The following is a 13,654-nucleotide window of genomic DNA, read 5'->3' as shown; positions in this document are numbered from 1 at the left end:
TTTTCTTAAAAATTGAAACGCGGTATCGAATTAAAGGCTCAATATTAAATAGTAAGTATGGAAAACAGGTCAGTAACGCCTTGCTTTTGGTACGATCATGACGTGCTGAAAGTTAGGGTGTTACACATATTCATGCTTTTATTGTTTGAGAAAATGACTTTTTTTCTTCTGTCTAAATAAAACTATTTTCTCTTTTATTTATAAAATATATGTTTACTTTTTTTTACACCAAAAACAAAACACATTTTTAGTTTATTTTAACAAATATTTTTTAATAATTATTATAATTATATATAAAAATTAATAATAATTGTTTGGTTTATAATAATAATAACAATATAAAATAAATATTTTTAATAAAAATTATGTAATTTTAATATTTTATCATTAATCATCAAATATGAAAAAATATTGAGATTAAATATTTTGTAAGATGTTAAAATATTTTATATTATGTGATAAAATATAAAAAATAAATTTTATTACAATAATAATATTGAATAAACCAAATAATTATTTTATCACTACAACAACAAACAACAACAAAACTTTAACCCTTTAGGTTAGATCGACTATATGGATTAGTTGATTAGTTGATGTCATTGAAATCTATCATAAATCATGTCTATAATGAGATTATTTACACAATTATATTATCACTAATTTATATATAATTATAATAATTATTAAAAGATAATTTGATCAAATAGACTAAAGAGTGTTTTTTTTTTACTAAGGGAATGGAGTGTATGTTTTATAAGTTAAAGGAAGAGAGTGTTACTTAAACATCCTAAAGATGATGGAAGTGTTATCACTATATTATAGAAGTATTAAATGTTAATTGTGAAATTTGTCAATAATTACAAGAGTTTTTGTAAGGACCCGATTTTTAGTAAACCGAATTTTCGACAATTCAACGATTTATTTCGTAAAATCTATAACCATGGCTCATCATGAATCAGTGAGGCGATCCAGATTTAAAAAAAAAGAAAATTAAAGAAAAATATTAATAAATAAGTAAAAAAATTCTACCTTTATAAAGGTAAATATTCTCTTGACTATGTAGAGACCTGTTTATACTTGGTTTTGGTCTGTTTTTTCTCACTAGAAATTTTTTGAGTTGAGATTTGCTTTTCATGATGATTTTGCTCTAGTTGAAAAAATAGCAGCATACCAAAGACTGTAAAATCAGTAATAATATAATTATCACCTTTGTAATTATCCTTTTAGGATTAATCTCAGCTACTCATTCTTGTTGTTATTCTTTTAAGAATAAACATCAGCTGTTCATTGTTTTACCACAAGGTAAAACTTAATCCGAGACAGACCTCAGCCTAATACTCAGCGTACATCTCCTAGAGACACTGAATTCTCTTTCTTCTCTCTCAAGTAACACGGTCCCCTCTATCCCTAGAGTGGCCAAATTCTCTCTCTCTTTTATCTTTTTCGTAGTGTTTTTAACTCGAGCAACAAACTGCGAATAAATTCGATACAAAAGCGTTGACCAAGCTTCATAATTTTCACACCCCTTTCTTTTTCATTCTTTATCCCCTTGACCACTGGATTTTAGCACTTTTTATCACTATTAATACATGTTTTACTTCAGCCTTTATTTAAGTAGAAACAAAAAAACACTAAGTTAAAGCTAAAAAAATAAGTGAAAATAAAAAGAAAGAGAACCGAGCTTTAAAGAGAGAGAGAGAGAAGAGCACATCTTCAGCTAAGTTGAACATTTTTCCAACACATATTCATAGTGTTCATCTATTGTTCTTGGATGGTTTTTCAAGGATTCAAGCATTCTAAGTCCAAATTCTTGTTCTCCCTTGCTTTTCTTGTTTCATCATACAAATTCTAGCAAAGGTAACCATCATTATTCACCTTTTCTTTTTTGGTTTTCAACCTAAAACTAAGGGTCATGTTTCTCTCTTCTATGTCTAGAAAATTAATATTGAAGGCCTTAAAGGAGCATGCCAAAAGAACTAAAAAATTCAAGTTCAAAGTGGATGAAATTCATTCCTTTTTCCAGCACCATAATTCAACCAAGAGGACTCAATTTTTATTAATTGTCTTCTTACTTTTGTTTAGGTAATTTTTAGTGTGTAAAATGTGTAAGTACTTATTTGAACAAGAGGTAAGGATTAGGATTAGTTAGATTATCCTCATACTTAATTGGTGTTCATATGAGAACTATTTTATGATAATTTTGTGCATAAAACCTAATTCTGAAAATTGTATGATGCACAGTTATTTTGACCTGATATATATGTGAAATATAATTTTTTTATGACCATGTTTCTTATATTTAAGAGCCGAAAATTTGCAGCACTTGACGTTTAAGTTTCAAACCTCAAAAGTCACTAAAAAGTGGTGGAAATCATAAAAAAAACCCTAAGAAAATCATCCATAAAAGGGTGTAAAAAAATCTACTTTAAAGTCCTCTGAAAAATGTATGGTGCATCACTAGGGGTATTTAGGCCACTTGTATAAAAAAGGGGTTAAAAATATAACTAACACAAGTTAGGTTAATAACTGTGGTCTTAGGGATAAAGTTATAATTATATGAAAAAACTGGATTAAAATTATAATTAATACAAAATTAACAAGTCTAAATAAAAGCTTTAGGTAAGTGATAAACCGCTATTTTACGGTTTATCTTATGCTCAATTAAGTGGATTTTATCAATTTTTCATACACTTGTTCATACAAAATGCATGGCTTTACATTCTCCTTCCTAATTTTGTGCTATAATTGAAAACATGCTTCTTTGACCTTATATTTGCTAATATTAATCCTCTCTTATTATCATTAGATGCCGTGATATGTGCGTTAAGTGATTACAGGGATTACAGAGCAGGAATGGATTGGAGAACAGAAAGGAAGCATGCAAAAGTGGAAGGAATTCAAGAAATTGAAGGAATTGTTGAGCTGTACAGCCTGACCTTCTCACACTAAAACAATCATAACTTGAGCTACATGGGTCCAAATGAGGCAGTTCTAGTTGCGTTGGAAAGCTAACATCCGGGACTTCGAAATAATATATAATTTACCATAGTGGCCATACAGCGTATATATAGTGAACAATGATGTAATCATTTTTTCAACTTCAAAAAGCTACATTCTTTGTGATAATTTTTTCATAGGAATTAATTTTTTATTAAATTTTATGTAATATTTATAATACAATATTAACTTTTATTAATTATTTAGTATCTGTAGATGCTTTTAATATGTGTTTGTAATTTGTGTGTTATGTGCAACATTTAAAATATAGTTTTTATGGAAGTTTAAATACGGGTAACAAAAAACAGAAGGAGGTGAACTCACCCCTTAACAGGAACCATTCTCAACACGTTGAAGCTCACTCACCATCCAACTACAACCAGTACCACCACCAGCGTGAAATTATTTTTACTAATGCAGTTGATAAGATGACAACAGCCATAACCTCTTTGACGAAAATCCTCGAAAAACAAAACCAAGTGGCTTATCCATTGTACGTCGTTAATAGATCTAGATCGGACAATCCGTACATAGAAAATTTAGCTATTAATAATACGACGAATATTAATAATTCAAAAACTGATAACAAAGTTGACATAGATAAAATAATGAGCAAATTCATTCGATCCCAAGAATGTCTAAAAACAGTTGTACAACCCATCCTACACAAATTCTCCCCTAGCAATAATTCTGATAACCACGCAAACGACGTTACTCTCAAGGAGCTCTTCAAACCAAATGTCTCCCCACGAAGATCTTCTGAATTAGATTGGAATTCAAATACGGGAATATATATTGATAAAAAGGGTACCTCATCGTTTGTGCTGCCACGGCGTTCATGTGGCCCGAAAATTCCACAGGTATGTGTATAAAAACATGAAATTGTATTGTGATGACTTTGTTTAGTATTAATGTTTTTAATTTTATTGTTTGATTACACATGATTATGGCTGCGTGTTTGCAGTGGATGCCCATTAGTTTTAGACCACCGGAGGATATGATTCTAACAACGGATGAACTTGCTTGTGCCGCATATATTTTTGGTCCGGATTTAAAGTTCCAAGTTAATCGGTAACACCTTATAAGACTATTCGATTTGATGCAAGTCTACTTTATACTTTCGTAACAACAATTTTCTGAATTGAATATTTGCATGTGCATTCGTAAAGGGATGAAGTATTGGTGTCAACTCGTACCGCATATGTAAATAGAGAAAGTTTAGCCACGTTAATTCCAGGAGAACAAGTCATCCAAGATGTAAATATTTATTTTTTATTATTTAACATTAAAAAAGTATAAAATGTTAATGTTATGTATCGTAAAATTAAAAATATACAAATGTATTTATTTGTAGGTTATAGATTTCCTTGCTTGCATTCTCACACAATAGCATAAAAAGCTTAACAAGTTGCCCTCCGTATGGTTTCTGCCAACAACTTTTTCGGTAAGTTTTAGTACAAAAATACTGTGGATAAATTTGTATTTAATATTTTGTTTGGATTAAGTTTCAAACAGCATATGAATAATTTGATGTCATATTTTTTTATGACAATATAATCAGCAATTAGCACTTACATGGTCCAGACCACCCAATCAACTAAGGGAACAATATGCAGATAACTATATGTATAAGATTGAGTACTTATCAAGGGTAAGTCCTTTAATTTTTAGTAAATAAAATATGATTTATTTCATACAAATTGTATGGTTATCTTAATAGCATAGACTCACAATCCTCCTTATTTTGTAAATAAGTATATTTTTGTCCCCATCAACGACCTCAATGAGCATTGGTTCCTGATAATCTTAGACATAAAAAAAGAAAAGATCGTTGTGCTTGATTCTTGTAAAATACCAGACAGAAATTATGGTAGGCTATTATCAGTTAAAACCATGGTAAGTGGTCCAGTTTGATTTTGTTTGAAAGTAAATTTAGTTTTTCAACTTTTATTCTCTTTACTATTATGAATGTTTTGTATATAATAAAAAAAAACACGACATCGTTTGAAATTACAATTGAAATTTGTATTTTAAGATCATTGCTATATTCGGTTTGTAAGTGATTTAATAGTTTGTTTAATTTGAAATTAAGGTTCATTTGTTAACACTAATATCGAATTAATAATTTTTAAATTTTTTATAATCTATCCATTTTAGACAGGTAATAAAAATTAACCCGTTACATTGCTTGCACTACACAGTATCACATTATATTTTATGTCACACAGGCTATATTCATCGAACGAATGTTAAAACACAAATCTTTCTACAATTCTAGTGAAATTACTGTACCTCGGATTTCTAAGTTTCGTATCGTGGAACCGTCTGACCTGCCACAACAGAGGAAAGGCTCGTAAGTAATATTATTTTAAATTTTTTTTTTTACTTTCATGTCTATTGAGTTTGTTATGTACGAATCATGTGTTCGGTTAAACTGATTAAGTAGTACAATCACACATTTAGCTTTTCAGTAATGACTGCGGTATCTGGGTTGCTCAATGGATGAAAGAGTGCGGGTGGACTGATGATTTTGGCATCACGGTAATCAAATTTATTCAATTAATAAATTTTTTATTATTATTAGAAAAAAATGTAATATGTATCTAAGTATATATATATATATATATATATATATATATATATATATATATATATATATATATATTATTCTAATTGTTCCGTACTTTTTAAAATTATTAGGTCTCTGACAGTGATAGGATGATGCTAGCAATCGACTTGGTTAGCAAGGAATTCAATATGAAGAAGTCAGAAGTTATGGATAAGGCACATGCATATATGAAAGATATACTACAAAAATAGTCACGACTACAAAAGGATATGTAGTTTTTTTTTCCATCGCATTTTATTTTTTCCGAGACACATCATATTTTATTATGCATTTTTTAGTTTAAGTGATTCTTTGGTTATAGGATATTTTGTTCTCTTATCAAATCTATTGTTGAGTCATTTGATGTTTATTTCTATGCTTAATAAGAGAGCTAATATCATTTAACTTTAATCTTTTGATTTCAAGATAAATCCAAAGATATAACTTTTATGCATTATATAATTTAAAAGTTACTTATTATATAGCTATCTAATAACATTCTCAACTTAAAGTAACTGTTGTTTCTGGATAGTAATCAAATGATGATAATACTAATAAGAAGATTCACATTCGATTATGAAAATCAATCTCATCCTGAAGATATGATATCATTTTTTCTAAAAATGTAAAACCAAGCAATAATGTATAGTTTACTTAATGTGTATGTTGAAATAAATGTTAATTGTATATAGTAGCAGCCACACGTGGAATTGCAATGGCTGTATTTTGTCTCAATGTACTATATTACACTGCGATTTAAATATACAAGTCTTTAATTAAAAAACTTACATTTATGTGCTGTTTTTTACTAACTTAGTTCGAAATAATAAATTTTGATATCATTTTATAGGGTTACTGATATCAAATTTTGATAATTTGGCCAAAAATTATAAATGCTTTGTGTCTTAATTTTTTCAGCAAACCTTTAACAACTCATAAAAGTTTATAGCATATATGGTTTTAGATTATAGTGATAGACAATGGTAAAAGTTGCGATGATAATACCTGGTGATAATTCATAACGATCGTGCGAAGAGAAGGTAGCAGGATAAGAAAAAAATAAGAAAGATGGCCAATGTAATTTAATAGTCAATAATATGTATGTGTACAGAGATCAGTATACAGTAAGAGAAAGAATATTGTTTAATATGATGAAGGGATATTACAAAAATGTATATTAATGTTTTATAAAAATAAAAAAATAAAGATAATTTAAAAAATTAAATATAAAATTTAAAAATATTTTTCACCAATTGATAATATATATGAATATAAAGGGTATTTAGAATATGAATTTTTATCTCTACTTCAAATTAGATACTATTAAAAATAGATAAGTAAAGTTAATAACGTTTATAAATAGTTAATTATTTATAATGTTTATAAATCTTTAATTGAATTTTGTTATACATAATAACAACATAATAAATTTGTTTAATATCTTATTTAATTTAAATTTATAAATTTTATATAATATAAATTGAAAAAACTTGGATAGGTTTTTTTAATGTTTTTATTTTTAATGTTTAAATTATTATATCCAATTAATAAGGTTAAAATTAAAATTAGAAAAGTTAGTCTTATAAAGAGTTACTAAATATAGTAAACTGCTAATATAATAATTAAGTAGGTTAGAACCCTAGAGTTAAGTAGTGTTCCATTCAATTTAAAATTATTGTGCTTTACAAAAAATATTTTATTTTACCAATATTATTTACCATGAGTTTTTATAAATTCATGCAATATTGATAAAAGACTTCCTTTTTTTCCTGTTCATTTTTCGGAATTCAATTTACATGATTTTTTATTTTTAGTTTACAGGAGTTTTATAAACCCCCTTTAAAAATTTTTAATCTTGGGTAAATAGTCGCCTCTTTCAATTTTTCCCCAATTTTGGCGCAAAAGAAAAACCTAAACCCGCTCAAACCAAAACATTCTTCTCAATCCTTTCCTAATTCCATCGTCTATGCTTCACACCAGAATCTCTGTTTTGCTAGCTTTTGTTCCCTAAACCCATCGTATATCCTTATCTAAACCCATCTTCTCTCGTCAGGAACTCTGTTCCTTGGCTGCTTCTACTAATGGTTGCGTTGCTGATAGGGGTGTTCAAAACCGATTTAAACCGACAAAACTGACCAATCGAACCAAACAAACCGAAAATCGAATAAACCGAAAACCGAAAAAACCGAAAAATGATATTTTGATTTTTTGCGGTTCGGTTCGGTTTTTGATTTTAATTGTAAAAATCCTAACCGAACCGAACCGAACCGGTTACTTAAAAAAACCCTAAAATTCAAACCCCCCAACCCCCAACTTACCCAAGTAGTCGCCACTCCCACACTCAGCATTCAGCAACCCTAGTCCCCACTCCCCAACTCTCTCCACTCTCTATCTCCCCTTGAGTCCTCAACCACTCCACAGCACCAAAAACTCCTCCTTCCATCCTCCATAGAGCCGTCGACCTCTCAGCAACTGACATCGTCAAATGGTACCCTCTTGGCAGCCCTTCCTCGTCAGTCGTCACGCTTCCCTCTTCTCGGTTCTCGGCGCGGTCCTTTCTCTTTCGACCTTCCTCATCGTGCTTCCCTCTCCTCGGCGGGGCTCTGTCTCTCCCTCCCTTCCTCGTCGTCATCCACGCGCTGCAGCCGCCGTCTCCTCCACGCACCAGGAGCTGCGTCGTCCTCTACGAACAGCATTCTTCGTTTCTTCCAGAACTTGAGAGGAGTCACCAACATTTGATTCCATTCAATTCACCCTTCATAAACCCTAATCTTCAACCAGGTAACGTTCCACCTAGTTTTCTTTCTTTGTCCCTTTCAGCATTCTCTTCTAATATCAAATCCTAGGGTTTATCACACATAGAATTGGACGATTTGATTCATGTTGCGTTGAAGAAATAATGTAATTTGGCTTTCAATAATTTTTTTCTGATAAAATAATTGTTCAATTGGTTGTTTATTATATATCGATGCTAATTATACGTGGGATTATGCCATGTTTAATCACTATATTTTGTTTAGATTGTATAACAAAATTTCCAGGAAGTTCTGTGTAATTTGTGAATCTGTTAATTGTATAATTATGTTTTTTTATTCTGGTTTTAGCTATGGTTGTCTTTGTTTGTGTCTCTCTTGGATTGTGAATTTGTGATGCTGTGACATGCCTTGTTTTGTTTGGCTATTTTTTTTTTTAACCTTTTAAATAGTATTAGCTTCCTGATTTGATTAGTTTTGTTTATTCTAGTTTAGTTTTATACGAGCTTGCTTGAATTTGCTTGAAATTTCTTCTGATTGCTGGTTTACTGTCATTGATTCATTGTTGCTGGTTTTTGTTAACTTGTTATATTTGTTTTATTATTTTACTTGTCACTGATCATTGATTTCATTGTTGCTGGTTGTTGTTTTATTGCTGGTTCAGTGATTCTAATTTCTTTTATCTGGTATAGCACAAGTCAGTCAATATTATGAGATACTGATTTTTATTTAATATTTCTGTGTTTTGCTGCTCCTGCTCCTGCAGTTCATCCTGAAAGTTGGAAACCTATGTGGTCTGTTTCAAGGTCAGATTGACATTAGTTATGATGTTTCATTATGTGATTTGTTTTCTAATCTATTCATTTAACTTTTGGGTAGAACACAGTCTGATTCAGATGTTTTCTTTGATGACAGGCCAATAATGCATACGTATTCCCCGAACAGAGCAGCGATTCCCCACCGCAGAACAGAGCAGAGATTCCCCACCGCCGCTGCACCACGAACGCGAAGACCCAGATCAACACAGCACCTCGCCACCACCAACTGACCCAACAGGGAAGCACAGCAGACAGCACCCACGAGGCCACGATCAACAAAGCACCTCGCCACCTCCACTCAGCAGCGTTTCTGGGTTCTGGCCACCCACGATCAACACAGCAGGTCGCCACCTCCACCTCAATTTATTGTTCAGTTTATTGTTGATAACTTGGGTTTATAATTATGAAATAGTTAGGGCTTGATTTTGTTAATTATTATTTCTGTGTTTATGAGTTGCTGGATTTGTTTAGGGTTTTGTTACTTTCTTGTTAATAACTTTGATTCTGTACTTCTGAGTTGCTGGGTTCAAATTCTATGATTCTCTGATTCTGTGATTCTGATTCTGTGATTATGTGATTCTGAATTGATTTTTGGTTTGCTGCACTTATTTTGCTTGTTTTGAAATTTTGTTAGTAATACTGATGAGTTACTATGTAATTTCACTCATTTTTGTTCAATAATCATTGATTCATTGTTGCTGTTTGTTGGTATTGTTTACTTTATTGTTGGTATTCTTGTTTGTTGATTCATTGTTGCTCTTGCTCATCACTATTTCGGTTTTTTCTTCTTCCTTCCTTGAATATGTTTAACTTCTATTTCTATTCCGCTGTCTGATTTTGTTGAGCCTCTACTTTTACTTGGACTTTCCAACACCATTTCTTGTTGCCTTCCATTTTTATTCTAACATTAACACAAATTTTTTAAATTAAATCTAAAAATGTAAAAAATTAAATTTAGATAAAATAAAAAATTATAAAGATAATTCTAATATGAACTGTCTGTGCTTTGTGATGCTGAAGTCGCTCTTGTTGTCTTCTCCAGCCTTGGCCGTTTGTATGAGTATGCTAACAACAGAAATCCTCTCGAAGTAAGCTGTTGATTTTCTGTCATATCAAGTGTGCTCTGGTGTTTTCCTTAATACTCTATCTTACTTGTGCATATTTTCTTTGGTAATTTTCACCAACTATTTGTCTATTTTGCAGGAAACAGCTCGAAACAGCTCCAATTAGAGTTTTTGGACCATGGAGTACTAATTTTGTTGAAGAATTAGCTTGAGCCACTTCCCGATGGAAGCTTGTCAAATATTAACATAATGGTTTGTACTTTGTATATTCTGAATCATAGTTATTAAGTATTTTTCGGGAGTTTCTTGTATTGGTGCAAGTTCAAACATAAGTAACTGGAAAGTTATAATGACATTCACCAAATTGTATTTGCTTGTATTCTAGATCTTGATCACATCAAACCAAATTTAACTTCGACTTACTAAAAGCTCAAAAGTTGGCTTGAGCTTTTCTTCTCTTGTATTAAAATAATTATATATGTATAGATGTGTATATAATACAAAATATAGAGCTCAGCTTCAAGCTCAAACATAGCTCATAACTTGCATATACATGACTTTTAAAAAGGTTAAACTACTAGAAGAATAAATTAGTGATGTTAGCCTCTCATAACTTGCTGGCAAATTCATCAACTGTGATTCCCTCAGCTGTGATACGCTTCTTCCTAATTTCATTGCCACCTTCATTTCAAGGAGCTCCCCGTTTTCTCTTTTCTCCATATCACTTTCTTCCAAAGTTAATTCAATGGAGGTTTCTAACTGCTAGAAGAGGCCAGCAGAGTTTTTATACATTTCGAATACCATACCAACTTGGCCTTCTTGCTCGAAGGTGTTGATTGCAGCATCCAAAGAACCAGCCATGAGAGGCACCATTGACCATTGTAGCATACCTAGCCGTTCTTGTCAAATTCTCATTCTCTCTGCAGAGCAAATAAGCAAGTCAAATTCATAGAAACCACACAAGAATGTTGACAGCAAACAGCCACAAATTTATTTATAGATTTATGTGCTACTCTTTTACCATAAATCTCAACAATTAAATAGTCAGTCTATCACGAGCAGCAATATCTTAACATTTCAGATATCGGTTTTCCCATAGTAAAAGATCATTCTAGAATTCCAAAAATCCAAAATAATTTCATGTTGAACCTTCTAACCATGGTGCATAAAATCAAATAAAATAAATAAAAAGTAAGAATGATTGTAAAAAAAGGAGACCTGTAAGGAATATGCTGATGTGTAGAAATGTCCCTGTATTTCTTAGCAATACCAAAGTCAATGATATACACCTGACATTTTTCTGAATAAGAAAGAAAACCAAGTCAATAGCATGCTCGATCAGACACACATGACTTGTCCTTCAATAATTTAATTTGCCACTGAAATATGCAGAAACCTTAAATTGCCATGCCCTACAGCACGTCAGCACCCCATAGCTCTAATATATCTCTCTTAAGGAAAAAAAAAAAGAACTAGTTTTGCATATTCATTTCTTGGAATATCACTAAAACATTACAATTCTCCTAATTTCGGCAGCTCTTGGAATTTTATTTAAAGTTGCATAATTATACATCATTCTTTATGCAGTAATAGTTGGCTTTTTCAAGTGTCAACTAAATAGCATATTCTTGCTTTCCAACAGGATACACCATGTGCAAATGCCTATTTATATTAAAAAACCCCTTTCATATGGTAAAAGTATTCTCGTTCTCTTTTTCTTTTCTTGCTTTTTGGTGAAATATGGTAAAAGTCTTCACTTATAAACTAAACTCACTGGAATTAAACTATAAATCAAAGGGACACAATCAATTGAGAAGAAAAATGACCAAGTTATTTAGAGATATTGAACCATATTGCTATAAAGGAATACAAAAGGCATATAAAACCATATTGGATTCAATATCGCAGTAAAGAAAAACATATTACAAGTTTACAACAGATAATCACAAAAGGAATTTGGAAATTGAATTATGGAAGGCTGTGGTATTTTCAATGTATTATTGCTCATAAAGCCACTCAAATTCAAGATACCCCGTGAGGATTTGAAACATATGCAAATTAACCATGCACAACCAGCTGTTTAATGCCTTTTTAATCAGAATAAACAACCAATAATAGTGCATGGATGAAATGCACATAAAATCAGATGAAAGGATCACCGGTTTACAGAGGTCTTCAAGGAACTCAGAGTATGTAATGGGTTTCATGTCATTGAATTTAGCAATGAATGAATGCTTGATGATATCAATTATCAGTTTGCATACATATTCCCATAATTCTCACTCACTAACAATGTACCTCCTAATTGCCCATAATACCCTTATCATATTCATATCATATTTCCTTAAAAGATCAAAACGCATACATAAAATATTTATTAGTCTTTAACCAATGCAACCCATTAAGTCCTAACAAAATTAGAATTTAAATCAAAGGGATGCACTAATCATGGACTTCAACACCGTATCTAACTTTCATTTTGCTTAAAAAGTGACTTTTATTCATCATATTGTAAAAGGGTTTGCATAATTTTCTATTTAGCATAGGAACTAATCATCAATATACCAAATAAGCAGAAATCAAAGGAAAATAAACTCTAGCAAGCACAATAACTTACCAAAGTAAACCAAACTGTATACATTGTCCCTGCTGTATTGCTTATACACATTGCTTTTTATCTGAGCAAAATTATTTGACACCAGCAAAGCGAACAATGCATTGTTGTGAGCAACTATACAGGTTGATAGAGTGATTGCCTGAGCTAATAACATAAAAGAATGAACAAGTAAGACTAGTCAAGGAACCAACCTCTGTTTCTTACTCTTGCTTACAAAGAATAACATAGTTAACAAAACATATATGATTTTTCCCTTTTCTTTGGTGTTTTTTTTTTGGGGGGGGGGGGGAGGGGAGACCTAAGAATCTGAGAAAACGAAAGTAATTCCAACGAGGAAGGATACTTGAAGCAGCAATAGCTAAAGATTCATCGGCAATAAATCTCCATATCCAGAATCTCGTACTTGTTGGTGGACAACTTGCAAGTCCTTCAAAAAAACTAATGAGATCAAAGCATTTACGTCATCTGAATTGGAATCTATAAAAGAATTTGTACCCCAAAAATACAAAGGAATTATGCTTATAGTCTATCCTTCCATATACCGATCTTGATAATAATAATATTGGGTGAGAGGGAAGGATACCGTGAGGAAGGCGGCACTGCTTGTGACGACGCCGCCCAATGATAGCAACACGTGTCCCTTCTTCTATAGCATCAGCATCATCAATGGCAAAAATGAATCTACAATGGAGCAGTTGCTAATGATTATGAACTAAGATTTCAAGTATTAGAGCAATAGAATGAAAAGAAGAAAAAAAAATCCACTTTACTTTACACATTTCCACCTTTTACTT

The 13,654-nt window shown here is 31.3% G+C and overlaps 1 long non-coding RNA gene across 1 annotated transcript; it reads right to left on the bottom strand.

Annotated features, from left to right (window-relative positions):
- Positions 1 to 10,662: 10,662 nt before the first annotated feature.
- Positions 10,663 to 11,551, bottom strand: LOC140183442 (uncharacterized). The gene is made up of 2 exons (XR_011879421.1): positions 11,462 to 11,551; positions 10,663 to 11,163 (listed from the first exon to the last, which is right to left on the bottom strand). It is a non-coding gene; the product is annotated as an uncharacterized lncRNA (long non-coding RNA).
- Between the last annotated feature and the right edge of the window lie 2,103 nt (positions 11,552 to 13,654).

Source organism: Arachis hypogaea, unplaced genomic scaffold, assembly GCF_003086295.3.
Source record: "Arachis hypogaea cultivar Tifrunner unplaced genomic scaffold, arahy.Tifrunner.gnm2.J5K5 arahy.Tifrunner.gnm2.scaffold_83, whole genome shotgun sequence".
NCBI classification, from domain to species: domain Eukaryota; kingdom Viridiplantae; phylum Streptophyta; class Magnoliopsida; order Fabales; family Fabaceae; genus Arachis; species Arachis hypogaea.
This window is presented reverse-complemented; position numbering and strand designations above follow the sequence as displayed.